General features: G+C 40.0%; 1 long non-coding RNA gene across 4 annotated transcripts in view; it reads left to right on the top strand.

Annotated features, from left to right (window-relative positions):
• Positions 1 to 15,708, top strand: part of LOC103892156 (uncharacterized) — a 53,664-nt gene that overhangs the window by 11,836 nt on the left and 26,120 nt on the right. For 2 of the 4 annotated variants that reach the window (XR_008512206.1, XR_008512205.1), the window contains exons 2-3: positions 1,798 to 1,983; positions 4,504 to 4,649. This is a non-coding gene — a long non-coding RNA (uncharacterized LOC103892156). Of the gene's footprint in view, positions 1 to 1,797; positions 1,984 to 4,503; positions 7,154 to 15,708 lie in introns of those variants that run through there. The other 2 variants (XR_008512204.2, XR_008512203.2) reach the window with 1 other exon arrangement.

Raw genomic sequence — 15,708 nt, 5'->3', positions numbered from 1 at the left:
CACGAAAACCCTACTGTAAGTGCAACATGCCTGAGTTCCTATGAAGCCTGCAGTTGAGAGAACAAAGCCTCCCTGGTCTCTCCAGGTGGAGTAAGGCACTGGTTCAGAGGAAACTTTAGCAGCCTCTCTGGGGGCAGTTACACTGAGAAGTCCTTTCCTGCTGGAGGTTCCCAGCCTGAATCCACTATTCCAGTGGTTTGGTGGGAAGCAGGAGTCACCATATAAACATATCCTTAAAAAATAGGAGAGGTGAACACAAGACAGGCAGGAAAGACACAGATGGAGGCAGTGTGAGTGACAAAAACTCTGAACTCTTTTTTGTTTTTTAACTTCTACAAACTTTTCTATATACTCTGTCCCAGGTGGCTGGGCAAATACTTCAGCCTTGAAATGAAATCTTGGAGTATTCAGTAACTCACACCAGCTAAATCAATCGTGAGTTGTGTAATAAACTTCAGCCTTTGGCATTTCAGAATTTCAAGACTTTTATTGCGGCAGCTGTTCTTATAGTTTATCTTCTAAGTTATTTGTGTTTTCTTTATAATCTGTGTATACTTTTTATAAAAGGAGTAATACATGAACCTCTGAGTGAGGGAATAGAGCTAGAATTGTATGTTTTTTGTTATATGTAAATGATAATTTACTTTGTTTCATATTTTTATTTTCAAAATTATTTTTAAAAGGTAGTATTTCAGATAGATGATATAGTATTTAATTACTGTTTAACAAACATCATTGCTGTATGATATCTCCCAGGAAACTTGTAATCATGCAAACATTGTTTTTGTAAACTTTTAAAAATAAAATTTACCTTCATACTTGTTTAGCAATTATCAATATGTGGGCAAAGGACTCACACAGAAGATCTATTAATGAAAAACTAAATATATTGAACAAAATTAGACAATAGAATCAGTCTTTCTACAATATGACTACTCCAAACCTGAATATTACTAAATTTATTGTTTTTCTCATCTTGCTCCACATATTTCAATTTTTTAAAATGAGTTTCTCTAAGGACTTCTGTGAGTGAGAAGAGTTTTATATGTTTCTTTAACATTTTCATTTCTTTTTTTATGTTCAAATGCTCTGACCATTTTTCTTTGAGTTGTCTATATTGTTATTTCTGAAATATATTAGTTCTTTAGATGTGTGAATGTTAATCATATCTGGTAAATATATTATAGATATAATTCCTAATTTATCGCAATTATTTTAACTTTATTATTCATTTTAATTTTTAATATTAAAATTTATGAAAATATTTAGTAATAACTTTTATAGCTCATTAATTACTAAGTAGGAATATTCTTCTTCTTATCTAATATGTAGTCTTATATAATTCTTAAAAATATTTTTGCAGTCGCATTGTGCTTAGCTCTGCATTTCATCAGGAGTTTATTTTTCTAAGGCATGGGGTAGGAACCTAAATTTTTTTCCTGAAGTAGCAAAGCATCATTTATTGAACGGTCATCGGTCTATTCACACCCCATTTCCCACTGACTTGAATATTGTCTTAATTGTGTGCTAAATTTATGAGTCTGTGGATCTGCTGAATTCTGTGATATTGACCAGTCTATCAAGATCCATATTGGCATGATACTGTTTTAATTGCTGTAAATTTATAGAAATATACGTTATGATATGTAGCAAATCAACGATCCCTCACTGTTATTTTTGTATTCTTAAAGTAGTGCTGGATTGCAAGAATAAATATATCTCCAAATTTCAGTGTCTGAACCAAGCAGAAGTTTGTTTCTCATCCATGTAACCAAGGCAAATGCTCCTGATTGACAGGTGGCTTCCTCCAGGCAGTAAATCTACAGCCCAGGCTCCCTGCACCTTGTGGCTCCAATCAGTTTGGATCTCATTGTCGCCTGCACATCGCCATACACAGGGAAGGAGAGAAGATGGAGAAGGCAAAGACTTTCTGAAAGCCGTGGCTAAAAACTGGCATGTGTCACATCAGCTCACATTCCATTGGTGAGAACATAGAATATGTAAGGCAAAGAGAAACCCAGGAAACTACCGCGTGCTGTTCTTAGATCTCTCCATCCCTAGCTGGTCTGCCTTCTTCTCTCCACATTTCTGAGTTTTTCTTCTTTGCTTAATTTACAATGTCCAGGGTGTTTTAGTGAGAGAGATCTTCCCTAACACACCCTGCACAGCAGTTGCTCCATATCCTTTTAATATATTCCTTTTTTTGTGGTTAGAATTGAAATAATTAATGGTTACTACTACCAAAACCCCTAAATATTAGGTACCTTGATGGAAGGGAAAAATGCAAATGACAGACTTGTAGCAAAAGTTAAAAACAAAAATAAGAAAGAAAGAAAGAAAAAATAGGAAAGAAGGAAAGAAGAAAGAAAGGAGGAAAGAAAGGAAGGAAGGAAGGTAGGAAGGAAGGAAGGAGCTGTGTGTGGTGGTACAAAGAGGAAATCCCATCTTGGGATGAGAATTTGAGTCTTAATTTGCTCCCTTATAGAACTCAAGTCATGAGCCCTCAGTGGTTAAACTTTGAGGAACATGACATCTAATTATCAAAGTATTAGCATTCCAGGTCTCTCTTGTAGCTTTAACAACTACAAAGTACAGACACAGACATGGCCCAGTGTTGTCATCTGAAGGCAGGTGGTGCATGAGTATGAATTGGTAACTTGGGAAGAGGAGCCAAGTAGAACCCTAAATGAAAAGGTGTAGCATCTCCTGTAATCGTGCACAAGGCAGAATGTGGCAGCTTCATTCTCTACCTCCATTCTTAACCCAATTTCAACAATTTCTAAAGCTGATGGGCCTGTGAGGAAAATATATGATCTGGACAGATGGGATGAGGATATCTGGGAGGAGCCCCAATTCTCTGAGATTACCCCTATACCTCACTCCGTGCCCCCAGCCACATCAGTGAGATGTTTCTTCTCATTTTCAAGCCCATTTAACTAGGATATGGTTGAGATATCAGGGACAGTTTTCTAAAGCAGATTAAAAATCCTCTCTGCCTGTTATTTCCAATCTGTGCTCTGAGGACCCAGGATTAATTGGAGAGCTGGGCAGGTGGCAGATCTCAGAATTAGTGACATCACAGCAGGCCCAAGAATTCACAGCAAAGCCCAAAATAATTTTTTTTGCACTGCTTATCAGTAGATTCCAAGTGAAATGAAATTAACTTAGTTGATTAGGTTTTCAAGGGTTTTGGTGACAGAACCCACCCCTTCCTCCATATTTACTGATGAAGAACCTATAATTTTTTAGCCTCTGAGGATTTAGTCTCTGACAGGGACCAGGTATAGGAATCAACAGGAAGGAGGCATGTGTGTGATGTCTCTAAGGGTGTGTTTTGAAGAAGTCAGGATTGGAGTTCCCCAACTGCTCTTCCTCTTTTTAAAATTTCCAAGTGCAATGGCCCTGTCAGTACTGGATAAGTAAAGGAAATTTCCCTCGCAAGGTGAAACCAGATTAGTGAACTCAACACTTCTAGGAAATATGAACAAATGGGGTCCCACAATCTCAATGATCTTTCTAGCCTAATAAAGAATAATGTGTACCCCAGGGAAGGAGACCCTAGATGCTTATAAATAAGCCAAATAGAAGGTGAGATCCTCTTCCTTCGTGAGACCGAATGAACAGCTCAACATTCCACAGCCAGCCACATATTCCCAACCACCTGCTGCAAGCCAGAATAGCAGCAGAATATATAATTTAAGTAAAGAGAGAAAAAAGTCGAAAAAAGTCAAAAAAAGTAAAAAAAAAAGTCAAAGAGACAGAGATAGTGAGAATTAGAGCTATATAAATCACCAAGATATTCAATATAATCTTTTTATTGGAGAGGTAATTCAACCCTTTTCCCGTTTAGAAAAAAAGAAAAGTACAGCTCACTGCCAGCACTCATTTAATTTTACATAAACACATTCTTTGAGGCTGAAGCCAATCTGACTGATTTTCAATGTGAAAATAGAATATAAAAACTGTTATTGAAGCTATTTCTAAACAGAACTAACATCAGAATCGTCTGAATAATCAGAATCGTCTATTTCAGAAAACTCAGATTCATCAAATAATATTCGGCCAACAACTGTTCCAGAGTGATGTTAACTTCACGTGTAGAAATGCTACATTTTCTGGGATTTGATATTTTCAGCGATCAAGAATTACTATATTTTGTAAATGGAAATACCACTACTAAAAACAGAATGCTATAAATCAATGCTGTCTTTTTTCCCCAAAGTTGATATACCAGAGCAATGCGAAAATAATAAAAGCGAGATATTTTGTGGCAGTTATCTCGGAGTAAAGGCTGCAGCCGCAAGCACCACTGGCAAGCATTCTTTTTTTTTTTTGAGGCGGAGTCTCGCTCTGTCGCCCAGGCTGGAGTGCAGTGGCGCGATCTCGGCTCACTGCAAACTCCGCCTCCCGGGTTCAGGCCTTTCTGCCTCAGCCTCCCGAGTAGCTGGGACTACAGGCGCCCACCACCACGCCCGGCTAATTTTTTTTTTTTTTTTTCTGTAGAGACGGGGTTTCACCGTGTTAGCCAGGATGGTCTTGATCTCCTGACCTCGTGATCCGCCCGCCTTGGCCTCCCAAAGTGCTAGGATTACAGGCATGAGCCACCGCGCCCGGCCTGGCAGGCATTCTTGAGGCAGACGGGAAATGGGGTAAGTTACACAATCGATACAGCTCCGTCATCGTGGTTTAATTACTTTTCCACCTACCGTGTATCCTGACAGGTAGAACGATCAGCCTGGGCCTCTGTTTTTCATTCTACAAAGAATGAATTACATGAACTGTCCTCTATAGAATTGTGGAAAAAGTTGTTTTTATTGAGTTGTGGTTATCTTTGTCTTCACGGTCTAATTACGGAAATAAATGCTTTTCCGAGTCTCCGAGGATGGTCTGCCGTAGTCCAGCTCTCTGGAGTATCTTTCTGGGTTTTTCCTCAGTGAATGGGAGGAGCATAGGCAGCACATGTGGTCTGCACCGAGAACTGAATCGAATTTCCATGTGTTATTGAATGTTCACAAAGACCTTGTACAGCGAGTGTTACTACCTCTGGTCAATGATTCATCTCAAGGCTCAGAAAAGTCAAGTGTCTTGTCCAGGGACACTTAGTCAGAAGTGAATCGAAGGGTTAAGCTCAAGTCTGCCTAACTCTGAATTTCACAGCCTTTTGCTACATATGGCGAAAAATACATCCCTGAGCACTAAAGACAGACTCCAAGGATCTTGTCTCTGCAATCATCATTCTGGCCATAATTTATGAAAAGCAACCCAAAGTACGTGATGTAATAAAAAGTACTATCTATGAGTTAACCCTTCCAAAAATTGAACTGAATTTTGAGCTCTAAATTTGGAATCAAAAGAACTTTTCTCTGCACTAATCGTTTGGAACATCACTTAAAGAAAACAACCAAAAACTGGTACCCCCTGAGAGAAAGCAATAGAAAACATTATGCATAAAGTAGTCCTTCCAAAAAATAAACCAAATCCAGTCAAATCTCAAGTTTTGACTCCTAGCTTACCGGAAATACGTGATGGGAAAAAAATGAAATGACAGCACCATGATTCAATCAGCCAAATCCAGCATATGAAAATTTCTACCAGACAAATGGTTTAGTTTCTTCCACAAACAAATGGCACAAGGAAACGCAGGTAAGAATGGGATGCTGTTATAGATTTAAAAAGATTTAAGAATGTATGAACTAAATACACTGTGTGCATCCTCTCTGAACATGATTCAAACATATCAAGGGGTCAACGATCAGTTTTGAAACAATCAGGGAATTTGAACACTGAGTGGTTGTCAGAAGATATTAAGAAATCATTATTAATTTTATTAGACATAATGATGCTCTGGTTATGTTTATTTTTAAAAGGAGTGTTATTTCCTTTATAGATACGTCATATAGTATTAACTAATGAAATGCTTTGATATCTGGAAGGTTTAAAAAATATTCCCGATGGAGTAAGTGCAAAGAAACAGGTAAGCAAAGTGCTGATAATTGCTCAAACACATGATGTGTACCTGGAGCTTCATTTACTATCTCTTCATTTTCTATTTTGATATTTGTTGGACATTCTCATAAAAAGGAAAGTTATGTTTTATTTTTTCATAAGCTAGTAATGAAATAGCCCTAAGTAACTGATATATGAGACAAGAATAGGTGTAATAGAGCTTAAGGTTTTCATTTAAAAAACTATCTGTAGACTTCAATGGATCTTAGGTGGCATCCATGCAATAACACTCATGGAATATGCAGGACAGGTGTGGAGCTCCGTCTTCACGCAGTGACATTTTTTATGCTTCCGTTTGCCCTAAGAGTGGAGTGAGAGGATGATTATTTTATATCATAGACTCCTCCCCTGCTATACTTTTTTTATTATTTTACTTTCACTTCTGGGATACATGTGCTGAGCGTGCAGGTTTGTTTACATAGGTATACATCTGCCATGGTGGTTTGCTGCACCTATCAACACATCATATAGGTTTTAAGCCCTGCATGCATTAGGTATTTGCCCTAACGCTCTCCCTCGCCTTTCCCCCCACCCCCTGATAGCCCCCAGTGTGTGATATTCCCCTCCCTGTTTCCATGTGTTCTCATTGTTCAACTCCCATTTATGAGTGAGAATATGCGGTGTTTGGTTTTCTATTCCTGTGTTAGTTTGCTGAGAATGATGGTTTCCAGCTTCATCCATGTCCCTGAAAAGGACATGAACTCATTCTTTTTTATGGCTGCATAGTATTCCGTGGTGTATATGTGCCACATTTTCTTAATCCAGTCTATCATTGATGGACATTTGGGTTATTTCCAAGTCTTTGCTATTGTAAATAGTGCTGCAATAAACATATGTGTGCATGTGTCTTTGTAGTAGAATGATTTATAATCCTTTGGGTATATACCCAGTAATGGGACTGCTGGGTCAAATGGTATTTCTGGTTCTAGATCCTTGAGGAATTGCCACACTGTCTTCCACAATGGTTGAACTAGTTTACACTCCCACCAACAGTGTAAAAACATTGCTATTTCTCCATATCCTCTCCAGAATCTGTTGTTTCCAAATGTTTTAATGATTGCCATTCTACCTGGCGTGAGATGGTATCTCATTGTGGTTTTGATTTTCATTTCTCTAATGACCAGTGATGATGAGCTTTTTTTCATGTTTCTTGGCCGCATAAATGTCTTCTTTTGACTTTTGTGTGGAAACAAATTTAACTGCACAGACAGGTGAAAATTAATTAATAACTTTTAAAGTAATTCCCTAAGTTTCTAAGGATCTATATGTTTCCATTTGACTTTATTTTATTTAAGCTCTTGATTGATGCTGCATTTAGAGCAGGTTCATGAACATGAATAGAGTTAATCTGGGACAGATTTCCCTCATTTGATTTTTTCACTGTTTCCATCACAGAACTTATTTCATGCTCACCATGTTTGCAGGCATTGAGCTTGGTACTGGAGCCACAGAGCTGGATCAGACAGACTTGTGCAAATATTTCAGGTTTTTTTTGTGGGGGAGTCATATTTATAGATAAATAACAGTAAAGAGTGACGGGTTCTTATGAAAATGCATACACGGTGAAGTAGAGGGTGAAAAGGAGGGATATGTTCTATGAGGAGGAAGAGTGATAAGAAAGTGTAAGGGTGTGTGTCTGTGTCTAGACATATGTGTGTTCACGTGTGTACATGCTTGTGTGTACTGCATGTGTATATGTGTGGCCATGCACCTGTGTGCATGTTCATGTGTGTGTGTGTATGTGTCTGTGTTGAGGACTAAATTAATTGGGCTTATGGAAGCAGGGAGCCACTGATAGCTTTAATTAGAGACTGACATGATATGATAGCTTAGGTGGATTTCTCTGGGGGCTGTGTTGAGGGACAGTGGGGAGGAGAGCTAGAAGGAAGAAAAGGACACATGCATAACAAGCAATATCTGTCTATGGAATGGTGGAAAGAATCAGAAAAGACTTAATAGAACATGTGACACTTTAACTGAATCTTGAAATAGACAAATGTTGGAGGAGGGAGTTGGACCAGATACTTCATGCAAAGGGAAGAAAAGTGCACAAACAAAGTATGAGAAACAAGGCAGACAGGCATTTTTTTTTAATTTTCACACCCACTGATAGACCAGTGATGCACTCACATCCTCTGCATTCATGATCAACAAAAGTGCTTTCCTAGAACATGAACCTCAACCCAAGTGTCGCCTCAAGTAGTGTATGCATGAACTCAAGCATTAAATTAGAATTGATTTTTTAAAAAACTCACACAAACAGATGTATTATTTAAAAATCTTTAAAGCAGGTTTAAACAGTTTTCAGGATTAAAAGCAGCCACTATTAGAAGGAATAAAAATACATTTGACATAAATATAAGGATCCTCAATAGAACCTCCTGTACCCAGTCATTGTCAATGCCACATCCATTCATTTACCAGCCCTTATATCAATGCTTGCTGGGCTCACTTACCACGATTAGCACCTGCATGTCCTTACCTGAAAGCTTGCCACTCAAATGTGCTCAGTCTTACCTGTGTGGCTGGGAGTGTTGGGGATTTAATGTCAAGGGAAACAATCTTCCATCAATGAATGATGAAAGTTAGTTTTCACAACTTCCGGTCCCCTTAGCCCTCATCAAAGGGCTTCAGGAGACGAGGTTTGGGCTCCTTGCTGTCCTCCAAGTTTCCACAGTAGTTTTAAGCACCATTGCCCGTGGTAATGGCTGACATTGATACTACACATTTTTTTTGTTGTTGAGATGGAGTTTCCCTCTGTCACCCAGACTGGAGTACAGTGGCGCGATCCTGGCCATCGCAACCTCCGCCTCCCAGGTTCAAGTGATTCTCCTGCCTCAGTCTCTCAAGTAGCTGGGATATAGGCACCTGTCACCATGCCCAGCTAATATTTTTTTAATTTATTTTTAGTAGAGATGGGGTTTCACCATGTTGGCCAGGCTGGTCTCGAACTCCTAACCTCAGGTGATCCACCCACACTTTTTATTGTTTGCCTACACTTTCTAGACTTGCTTCATCAGTCTACTCCCTTTCTGGTTGATATGGTTTGGTTGTTCCCCCACTCAAATCTTATCTAGAATTGTAATCCCCACGTTTCAAGGGAAGGACCTGGTGGGAGGTGATTGGATTGGGGGTGGTTCCCCCCATGCTGTTCTCATGATAGTGACTGAGTTCTCATGGGATCTGATGGTGTTATAAGGCAGTTTTCCCTATTCTTGCTCATTCTTCTCTCTCCTTCTGCCATTTGAAGAAGGTCCTTGCTTCCCCTTCACCTTCCACCATGATTGTAAGTTTCCTGAGGCCTCACCTCAGCCATGCACAACTGTGAGTCAATTAAACCTCTTTCCTTTATAAATTACTCAGTCTCAGGTTGTATCTTTATAGCAGTACGAGAATGGACTAATACACTGGTCTATCCTTCATCCAAATTAACTACCTGCACTGCAGTCCTTTTCTCAGGCTCTGCTTTGAGGGACCCCAACTATGACAGCCGCATTAGAATGCATCACATACTGCAGTGAAATTCTAGAGTGGGTGTTGTCAGGTGGTGATGATTGTTAGATATGTTAGTCTGTTTTCAGGCTGCTGATAAAGACATACCTGAGACTGGGTAATTTATAAAGGAAAAGGAGGTTTAATGGATTCACGGTTCCACATGGCTAGGGAGGCCTCACAATCATGGCAGAAGGTGAAAGGCACAGCTTACAGGGTGGCAGCAAGAGAGGAAATGAGAACCAAGTGAAAAGGTTTCCGTTTATAAAACCATCAGCTCTTGTGAGACTTATTCATTACAATGAGAACAATATGGGGGAAACTGCCCCCACGATTCAGTTATCTCCCACCAGATCCCTCCTACAACACATGAGAATTGTGGGTGCTACAATTCAAGATGAGATTTGAGTGGGGACAAAGCCAAATCATATCATTAGATAGGACACTGGAGAAAGGCAAGAAAGAAAAGACATCTGAAGAATGAAGGGAGCCAAAGAAATGCCAACATTTTGTTTTTTGAAGAAAAGCTAAATTAAAGTCAAAATGGATTTATCAATTTCCTTGGGTTCGTGAATGTAGAGAACTTTATTAAGGTAAGTCAAAACTTCTTTTTTTTATGCTTAACCCAACTCCAATTGGCTTATGTAGGGGAAACAAGAAATCAAAACCCAAAGGAACATGCCAGTTCAGGAATATACAGTTAGCTAAGCTTCTTACTGAACAAATGAAATCACAAAGCATGCATGCAGATAGACCACAAGTGACTATAGTGCGGTAGTTTATTTCAGCTCTATTTATCTGGAATTAATGCTACACCATCTGACATATTAAGCAGTTATGCATCATGTATTGGTAGTTACATCTTCCAGTGCCTCCTACAGTTGCCCCCGATGGTATATCTACTCGAAAGTATGTAAGTGCACTCACATTCTTCAACATTTCCTCATTAAAGCCAGATGGAATTGGTCTTCTTATACTTGCTGTTCATTCATTTAATATTATTAGAGTGTCTACCATGTAGTAGGCATTTCTGTAAATGCTGGGGATATCTTGATAACAAAGACAAAACCTTTCCCCACATAGATCTTAAATTTTAGTGCGAAGAGAAAGACAATGACTATTTTGAAGTTACGAAGGGGATTTGCTGACTTGAATGCCTACTTAGGAGATTCAGAAGTGGTTGGATTTAGGTGCTTAGATTAAGTCATCAGGAATTTCCACCTTCTACCCATAACAGTGAGCATCTGAAACTTACAAAACAATATTTCCTGTTTTATTTTACTTCATTTTATTTTAGAGACAGGGTCTTGCCTGTTGCTCAGGCTGGAATGCAGTGGCACAATCACAGCTCACTGCAGCCTCAATTTCCTGGGCTCAAAGGATTCTCCCAAAGTGCTGGGATTACAGGTGTAAGCCACCATGCCCAGCCAAGATTCCCTATTTTTAGTTTACGGTTTATATCAAGACACTGAGCCAGGGGAATTTGAAGTTACCCATACAGTGGTCTTAGCATCTTTGCTCACACACTGAATGACTTGATGTAAATGACTGAATCAGATTTGTTTGCTTATAGCTGACACCACCAAGCTAACATATTCTCTCTTTCTCTGGGACAACACCTGATATGGTCTGGCTCTGTGTCCCCACCCACATCTCATCTTAAATTGTAATCCAAATTGTAATCCCCACGTGTTGGGGGAGGGACCTCATGGGAAGTGATTGGATCATGGCGGTGGTTCCCCCCATGCTGTTCTGGTGATAGTGAGTGAGTTCTCATGAGATCTGATGGTTTTATAAGGGGCTCTTCCCCCTTCATTTTGCACTTCTGCCTCCTGCTGCCTTGTGAAGAAGGACATGTTTGCTTCCCCTTCCACCATGATTGTAAGTTTCCTGAGGCCTCCCTAGCCATGCTGAACTGTGAGTTAATTAAACCTCTTTCCTTTATAAATTATCCAGTCTCGGGTATTTCTTTATAGCAGCATGAAAATGGACTAATACAGCACCTATCTCCCAGTATTATATTTTCACAATGGAAGTTTTAATCCAGGGATGTCTAATCTTGTGGCTTCCTAGGCAATACTGGAAGAAGAAGAATTGTCTTGGGCCACACATAAAATACACTAACACTAATGATAGCTGATAAGCTAAAGAAAAATCACAAATAAATCTTACAATGTTTCAAGAAAGTTTATGAATTTGTATTGGGCTATCCTGGGCTGCATGCAGCTGTAGGCTATGGATTGGACGAGCTTGGTTTAATCCATAGTTGGAGCATTCTACACACCTCCCTTAAAGATGTTCTAGAAGGGCTGACCCTGTGTCAGGCACGGTGTTCACCACTTAGATGTTCATTTAATCCTTGCAAAAAAGCCATGGAGCACGGACTGTTATTGTGGCAGATGTGTTAGCCTCCTGTGGTTGCCATAACAAAATACTACAAACTGCGTGGCTTAAAACACCAGGAATTTATTCTCACTGTTCTAAAAGACAGAAGTCTGAAATCCAGGAGTCAACAGGGCTGTGCTCCTTTTTGAGGCTCTAGGGAAGAATACTTCCTCCCCTCTTCCAGCTTCTACTGGCCACAGGTGTTCCTCGGCTTGTGGCCACATCACTCCAATTGCTGCCTCCATCCCACATAGCCTTCTTCCCTATGTGTGTGTTCTCACGTGGTCTTTGTATAAGGATATCAGTTATGGGATTTAGATCCTACCGTAATCCGTCATGAACTCTACTGCACTAATTACGTCTGCAAAGGCCCTATTGCCAAATAAGGTCACGTTCTGGGGTTTCAGGTGAATATAAATTTTGGAAGGACACTATTCAACCCAGTACAACAGGTAAAATTTTAAAAGGCACCCTTTTACCTTTGCATGTTATCTCACTTGATTTTTATAACAGCCCTGTAGAATAAACAGATAATATGTTATATTCCCATTTCTAGATATCATCACCCATTATTTGAGAGAATGGAAATGAAGTTCAGGGCTGTTAACACTCCTGCCACTGAAACATCCCAGGCCAGTGACCTTTTCATGTCTGACCTAACAGGTGGTTTCCAACCACAGTTACTTGTGACATCATTCCATCACTCCCCATACACATTCCCTGTAGACCAACTTATCTGGCCCTACAATTATAGTTACAGGGAATTTTACATTCCTCATCTTCCACAGGCAACTGAATCTTCTGGGACAAAAAGCATATGTTCTCCCATAGTAATAAAATTTCTCGTTTTTAGCCTGGCATGTGACTGCCAATAATAACACTTCCCAGACTCTCAGGTGTCCATGTCTATCCAAAGGGAAATATAGTCAGTGATAACTTCCAGACATAGATGAAACATGCCACACCTTATAGTCACTTTATGTTGTTCGTTCTCCCTTCCCATAGACTGTCATGCTGTCATCATGGCTGGATCTGATACGGCCACCGTATCAGATGTGACCTTGGGAATGGAGGTGACATTGGGAAGGGAGACAGTGCATGGGAGAGAATCACATTGGAAGGGGCCTGGGTTCCTGAAGACCCCGTGAGACAGATCTCCTTGCAGCCCTGACTGCCCACATTAGGGCTTTTATGTTAGGGTGAAATTACTTTGCATTGTCATGTAAGCAATTGCTATTTGTGGTGTCTTGCAAATAAACCTATTTTGATCGAGTATATTTCCTAAAAAACAAAAGTTTGAACCCAGCTCTTTACGTGTTACATGTTTTGAATACAAAAATAAGACCCAGTTTCTGCCCCCTAGCAGGACCCAGAACCCCTCAATGAAGGCATACACCATAGGAATAATCTCACAAGTACTTTAGCCCCCTACCTAATGCAAACCTACTGTTCATAGCTGGGTTTTCTGAGAGTGGAGACCAACCCAACTGCACCCTATTTAAGACTGGAACCAACAGACAGTAAAAACAAAGTTAAATTTGTATCAAAAACAATACCTTTATTGCTGCCTCTGCAGAATTGAAGAAACATGATTGGATCTGAGGTAAAGATTGTCTTCCTGATACTTCACACAAAAACTTGACCTGTGGGTCCACTCACATGGCAGACCGAGCTGTCTCTTATCTGGACAAGCACTGAGAGTAGAAGTCTGCCAACAGAAGCCACTTGTGACCCCAACATACAGATATTAACCCTGCCCAACAGGGGACTATGGGCAAATGTCTGTCATCATCCTGCCCTGCCCTCAATACACGTCCCTCCCCCACCTGCAAGGATGAATGAACACAGAAGCAGTTGGATGATGGCGAGTCTGTGGAGAAATAGGAACGCTTTTACACTGTTGTGGGAATGTAAATTAGTTCAACCATTGTAGAAGACAGTATGGCAATTCCCCAAAGGCCTAGAACCAGAAATACCATTTGACCCAGCAATCCCATTACTGGGTATATACCCAAAGGAATATAAATCATTCTGTTATAAAGATACCTGCAAGCATATGTTCATTGCAGCAATATTCACAATAGCAAAGACATGGAATCAACTCAAATCCCCATCAATGATAAACTGGATAAATAAAATGTGGTACATACACACCATGGAATACTATGCAGCCACAAAAATGAACAAGTTAATGTCCTTTGCAGGGACATGGATGGAGCTGGAAGCCATTATCCTCAGCAAACTAACACAGGAACAGAAAACCAAACACTACATGTTCTCACTTATAAGTGGGAGCTGAACAATGAGAACACATGAACACAAAGAGAGGAACAATACATGTTGGGGCTTGTCGTGGGGGCAGGGAGACAGACTGCATCAAGATAAATAGCTAATGCATATGGGGCTTAATACCTCGGTGATGGGCTGGTAGGTGCAGCAAACCACCATGGCACACTTTCACCTGTGTAACAAACCTGCACGTCCTGCACATGTATCCTGGAACTTAAAATTTAATTTAATTTAATTTAATTTAATTTAATTTAATTTTTAAAAAAGTTTGCATTTAAGGCAAAAAAAAAAAAAAAAAAAAAGAAGAGACAGTCGATCCCAACACTCCTGACAGGGAAAAACTTCCTATTTTCCGGGTCCAGGCAGAATAAGCTGGAGCTGCTGTCGGGGAGGATAAAGCAGAAATGATGTCTTTAATAAAGATGAGGCCAGGCACCATGGCTAACACCTGTAATCCCATCACTTTGGGTGGCTCAGGCAGGAGGATCACTTGAGGCCAGGAGTACAAGACCAACCTAGGCAACATATCAAGACCCTGTCTCTTACAAAAAATAAAACTAAAAAAATTATCCAAGTGTGGTGGTGCCGGCCTGTAGTCCCAGCAACTTAGGAGGCTGGGGCAGGAGGATTGCTTGAGCTCAGGAGTTCAAGGCTGAAGTGAGCTATGGCTGCACCACTGCACTCCAGCCTGGGCAACATAACGAGACCTTGTCTCAAAAGATAACATAAAATAAAATAAAAATAAAAAATAAAGATGAGCAAACCATGGGACCCATGATTTGAAATGGTGAAGTAATGACAAGTGGAGGATTCTGAGTAACTACCATGAGATTGATCCATGGATGAGTTCACAAGGAATATGGTCCTTGTCTGTGTCTCCTACTCCGCATTATTATTAATATTATTATATGAATTGATGACATTCTCTTCTCTTCCTCCTCCTCATTATTATTTTATTGGTGGCAAGGTCTGTTTCCATTACTTATTTAATATAATAATTCCCTGCAATCCAAGCAAGCAAAATGTATGTATTTTTTTAAAAAGCTAAACAGCCTAGAATTCACACACACATTTCTTTTGCTGGGGTGTACACATGCTCCGGGGAGCACCACTCTGCCATGCGTCCTGCTGTCAGCAACACCAAGCCCACTTCTCAGCGCCAGTCCGCACCGTGGGCATCTCTCTGGGCAAAGAGCTGTATCTAATACAAAAGGGGCTTCCATCAGAGAAACAGATGAGCTTATTAATGAAGGGGATGAAAATTGGAGCAGTAATGAGTTACTGTATCGTAAATGAATGCAAATTACATTGTCAGTGCTATTTACAATTTCACACGGCACAGAGCCTTGTAATTATGTCTATTCAATTATTCCATTCAGAGAAATGTTCAGTAAGGGCTTCTCACCATGGCCAAAACCCATTTGGAAGCTTCGGTTGTACGTGGAAGTTAGAACTGGCTCTGAAAGGATTAATCACCACATACTCAGTAATAAAAACATGGGTGAAGGATCTAAGATGGGTCTGTACCTGAGAAAT

The sequence above is a fragment of the Pongo abelii genome, chromosome 10 (genome assembly GCF_028885655.2).
Source record: "Pongo abelii isolate AG06213 chromosome 10, NHGRI_mPonAbe1-v2.0_pri, whole genome shotgun sequence".
NCBI classification, from domain to species: Eukaryota; Metazoa; Chordata; class Mammalia; order Primates; family Hominidae; genus Pongo; species Pongo abelii.
This window is presented reverse-complemented; position numbering and strand designations above follow the sequence as displayed.